The sequence below is a fragment of the Montipora foliosa genome, chromosome 9, assembly GCF_036669935.1.
Source record: "Montipora foliosa isolate CH-2021 chromosome 9, ASM3666993v2, whole genome shotgun sequence".
Classification (NCBI taxonomy): domain Eukaryota; kingdom Metazoa; phylum Cnidaria; class Anthozoa; order Scleractinia; family Acroporidae; genus Montipora; species Montipora foliosa.
Genome location: NC_090877.1, coordinates 20,716,359 through 20,721,358, shown reverse-complemented (window position 1 = coordinate 20,721,358; position 5,000 = coordinate 20,716,359). Strand labels below are relative to the sequence as shown.

Genomic DNA, 5,000 nt, shown 5'->3' with positions numbered 1-5,000 from the left:
CGGAAAACATTGGCTTGTAGGCTGACATGCTGATCATTTTCAAGTTCCCTCAACTTCTTCACACCATAAGTTAAGCGTGCACTCTAAGCGTCCGCTTTGTAATACAAAATTTCACTGAAGTTAATCCCCCCTGCCCGGCGGGGTTAGTATCTGAATGGGTGACCGAAAAAATATACCACTCTGTAACAGAAGCGTAGGACCGAAAATTCTATTTTAACGCTCAAAAATGCAAACTAAGAAAGGTACAGATTTTGTTAGCTTGCTTTATGCAAAGCAAATATTGATGCAAAAGTAAATAAATATTGATACACATTTTTTAGGGAGAGCAGAAGGAAGTTTTCAGGACAGTCGATCGAGAATAAAATATTTTGCCGTCAGCAACATTACATGTAATTTTGAATCGCTAATATAAAAAGTTACCATCAGCGAAAAACATTTTGGGAGATTTTTGCTACGTTGAATATTTTGTCATTGTACTTTTGGCTGCACAAGTAAATCGGAAAATCGAAAGTGACATCGGCGTGTTTACTCCCGAAACAGTGAAGCATGTGTGTGAAATGATGGCAAGATACTGGGTTTTTGTTTTTGTTAGTTTTCTTTTTCTTTCAAGTGTTATAAAGTTTGACAAGAAATGTCTGAATTCAACACAAAGATCACAATCGCCCAACTCTTGAGGTTGACCATTGTCTCTGCAAAATCATCAATTTACTCTCCAAGACGAGGTTATTTATCACCACGTAATTCCGTCATTTTGGAAATAGCAGCTATTTTATTATTCATCAGCGTCACAATTTTTTAGTGATTTTGGGGCTCATTTTGTTGAAACTCAAGCACGCTTCCAACAGACCTGTTTCTTTTCGTGAACCCTTCCTGCTTACAGAGCACTACTAAAAAAGTCCTCCCGTATCACATTTCAAGCCAGGTATGCAAGCTCGAAAATTCATTACACAACATGATATTAAAATTCACAAAGGCAGAAAATATCACAAAATCCTTTTCCAGCGAAAATTTATTGAAACAAACAACACATTTGATTTTAGGGGCAAAAAACCTTTGCTATTTCAATTGCGTGCGTGCAAACAGAGACACAATCAGTGTCACAACGCATATGCAATTGGACGTATACAAGACATGGACCCCAAGGTCCATGGACCACCCCTATGGACCCGGTCCACGGACCACCCCTTACTTTGCAAAGTTACGAGTAGAAAAATCTTTAGACGAAAGAGGGAGGTGATCCTCTCACTTATCTGGAAAATTTAAGTAATTGTCTCAGTAATTGGCTTCAACAGGATTCGATCTCATGACCTCTGTGATGCCGGCACAATGCTCTACCAACTGAGCTTTGAAGCCACTCACTTTGTTGGGCTCATTTGTTCCGGTGAAGGACTTTCTGAATGAAATGAACTTAAATTTGAAAAGCGGGTTATAGACGAATCCCTTTGGAGCCACCAAATAGGTGGTAGAAGTGTCTGTAAAACAGGCAATTGCAATGTTTTGGCGACATTGTGGCGGGACAAGTTGCACGAAACATTTCACAGTGTAACATACCCTTCAACGGCCAAAATCGTCGCGAGACATGTTGCAAGAGCCGTTGCCGTGAGTAGAATTAGGTTCTACTTTTTGTGCAACTTGTCTCGCAACGATTTTGGCCGTTGCAGGGTATGTTACACTGTGAAATGTTTCGTGCAACTTGTCCCGCCACAATGTTGCCAAAACATTGCGAGACAAGTTGCACGAAACATTTCAGTGTAACACCGCCTTAAGACAACTAAGATGCGACTTGAGTAAACACTGTGATGAATTCAAGGCGTTCGATGTTTGTTAAATCCATCAAAAAATTTGCATTTGACTTCAGTGTTTTATATAATACCAAGTTAGTAAAATATTAGGAAGAAAGCTCACTTGATATCCAACGGCGAAAAATGAAATAGTTGTCGAAGATCATTACTCGTCGCTTTAAAGATTCCAGATATTTACGTTTCAGCGCCTTTCCTCTTCATCCAATTGACGTTCCATTCTTGAGCTCCATAAGGGTATATTTTGTTTAAAGATCCACTAAAACGCCATTCGCGTACAAAGACTTTCGACGCCATTGCAGGTTAATTAACTGTTCTTCTTTGTGCAGGGAAATCTACGCATTACCCCAGCCCTCTCAAACCTAATACAATACGCACAGAAGACTCTATGCAAAAAGACACCACTTAGCTAGGGAGTGACAAGCAAGAATTTTCCCGACACGGAAAAAATATAAAAAAAACAACAAAAAAACCCACGAAATGAAAGCCAGATTCCAACTGGGTTTGGTAACCCAGTAATGAAGCACAAAACAGACGACAAGCTTTCTTTCAAATAATTCTTGGCTGTCACATTTCCAATTATTTTTTTACCTGAAGACTGTGCAGAGTTGATCACAGATCCACTTAAGGTGTTCGATTCGTTCTCTGTCTTTGTTGAACCCATAAGTTACCAGAGAATTTTCCATTTGGTTTCAGTGTTCTACATAACAGCACACTTGGTAAAATATTAGAAATACAGCTCACTTTGATTTCGGCTCGACGGGCGATAGATTGTTGTCGAAGTCCATTACTCGTCGCTTTTAAGATTCCAGGTATTTGTTTTTCATCGCCTGCCTAGTTTATCCAACTGACTTTCCATTATTGAGCTCCATAAGGGTATATTTTGTTTAAAGATCCACTAAAACGCCATTCTCGTTACATGACTTTCGACGCCATTGCAGGTTAAGTTAATCATTCTACTGTGTCCACCAGAGAAATCTACGCATTTCCACTACCCTCTCTATCCTAAGAAAATACGCGCAGAAGGCTCTATGCACAAAGACAACACTTAGCAGGAGTGACAGGAAAGACTTTTACCGACAAGGGAAAAGAAAAACTAGACGCTCCATAAGCGTACACTGGGTTACCTGTGGAACGAAGGGACTGAGTTGGGTGGTATTAAACTGCAGCCTTCCAGGCAATTTTTCTGAAGTCGGGGATCATTAAGACCTTAAGGGATCACCCAAAAGTCGTACCAGCAGAGACCTTTGGCTCACATGTTCATACGACGAAACAAATCCTTTTCTGAGGTTAAAATCTGGCTACCAACCTATTAACCATTTGTCAGAAAGAAGAAATTCCTGTCATCTTTAGAAAAAATAGACACGCATTGCTTACGTGTGGTACTAAAGTAACACAGCGCTTTATTCCATTTTGTCCACTGAGCTGCGTTTTGTCTTCCAGGAGATTCAAGTTGTCTTTGCCAAATATGTAGCTCTGACACAGTGTTCGATATTGTTTTGGTATTGTATATTGCAGTGCCATGGTAGACGTCTTAGATAAATAGCCCCCTGAGAAGACATGTGGTTACTAGCAAAGAACTGAACCCAGAGAAATTAAAGAAAATAAACGGGAATCGAGAAAAATTGGTTTCTGGGCTGACATGTTGATCATTTTCAAGTTCCCTCACAACTTCTTTTCACCACACGTTTGATCGTGCACTCTGAGCGTGTGACCGCTTAGTAATACAAAAGTTCACTAAGTTAAGCCCTGTCCGGCGATATAGCACTTCGTAACAGACGCATAGGACCGAGAATTCTATTTTAACGCTACCAAATGCGAACCAAGCAAGGTACAGATTTTATTAGCTTGCGTTATGCAAAATAAATAATGATGCAAAAGTAAATAAATATTGATACACAGTTTTAAGGAAGAGCAGAAGGAAGTTTTCAGGACGGTCGACCGAGACTAAAATATTTTGCCATCAGTAACAAAATTTACGACATGAAAACCCATAAATTTCGGACAGTTCACATCAAACCCTTTTCGAAAGAACCTTGACCGTAAAAAAATAAAGCACAAAAGAGACAACAAGCTTTCATTCAAATAATTTTTCACTGTCACATTTCCATTTCTTTTTTACCTTTGCAGAGTTGAGTACAAAATGTAACTTGCCAAACAACTTAGGATGCGACTTCAGTAAACACTGAGATGCATTCAAGACGTTCGATTCCTTCAATGTTTGTTAAATTCATAAAAGAATTGCCATTTGATTTCAGTGTTGTCTATAATACCAAGGTAGTAAAATATTAGAAACAAAGCTCACTTGATATCCAACGTCGAAAAATGAAATTGTTGTCGAAGACCATTACTCGTCGCTTTAAAGATTCCAAGTATTTACTTTTCATCAAATTGACGTTCCATTCTTGAGCTCCATGAGGATGTATTTTGTTTAAAGATCCACTAAAACGCCATTCGCGTTACAATAACTTTGGACGCCACTGAAGGTTAACAAGAATTCGTGAGATTTCCAATTGTTACCGGAAGACTCACCCTGCAAGCAGAGCCTCCTTTTGTCTTTTTTTTTACCGAGGAGAAAAGTAGGCTCTGCCCGAATCGCGTCAACTCTTTGAAGCCGCCGCAGCCCGAGCTTCTGGACTAGTCAATCTTGTTTTCTCTCGTCAAACCGGTTATTCCAGTGCGACCGTACCTTCAGTGACAAAACCGATGGTTATAATTGAGCCCGCTGTACCATGAAAAACCAAGATGGCGGCGAGATCTGGCATATTAGGCTTGGGTTCGAGACCGTATCCTGGCAACATGCAGCGCATATTCAATAAAGATCTTACTCGATTCATGCAGAGCCTTTCTCGAGAACGCCAAAATCAAGCAAGCAAAAGAAAGGCTCTGCTAGCAGGGTGCCGGAAGACTGTGCAGGGTTGAGTACAAACAAGAAATACAATCCGTCTCACAAACCATACAATATGCAAATAATAAATTTCTCAGTTTAAGATTAAAATCTTTTCTAAAGAACCTTTTCCAAAGCACAAAATAGACTACAAGCTTTCTTTCTAATAATTCTTCATTGTCACATTTTCAATTTTTTTTTTTACCTGAAAACTGTACAGCTTGACTACAAAGTAAATGCAAATTCCCACACAACTGAGATACGACTTCGGTAAACACTGTGATACATTCAAGACGTTCGATTCCTTTTACACC

The 5,000-nt window shown here is 39.5% G+C and overlaps 1 pseudogene; it reads left to right on the top strand.

Annotated features, from left to right (window-relative positions):
• Nucleotides 1-5,000, top strand: part of LOC137971556 (uncharacterized) — a 9,501-nt pseudogene that overhangs the window by 2,183 nt on the left and 2,318 nt on the right.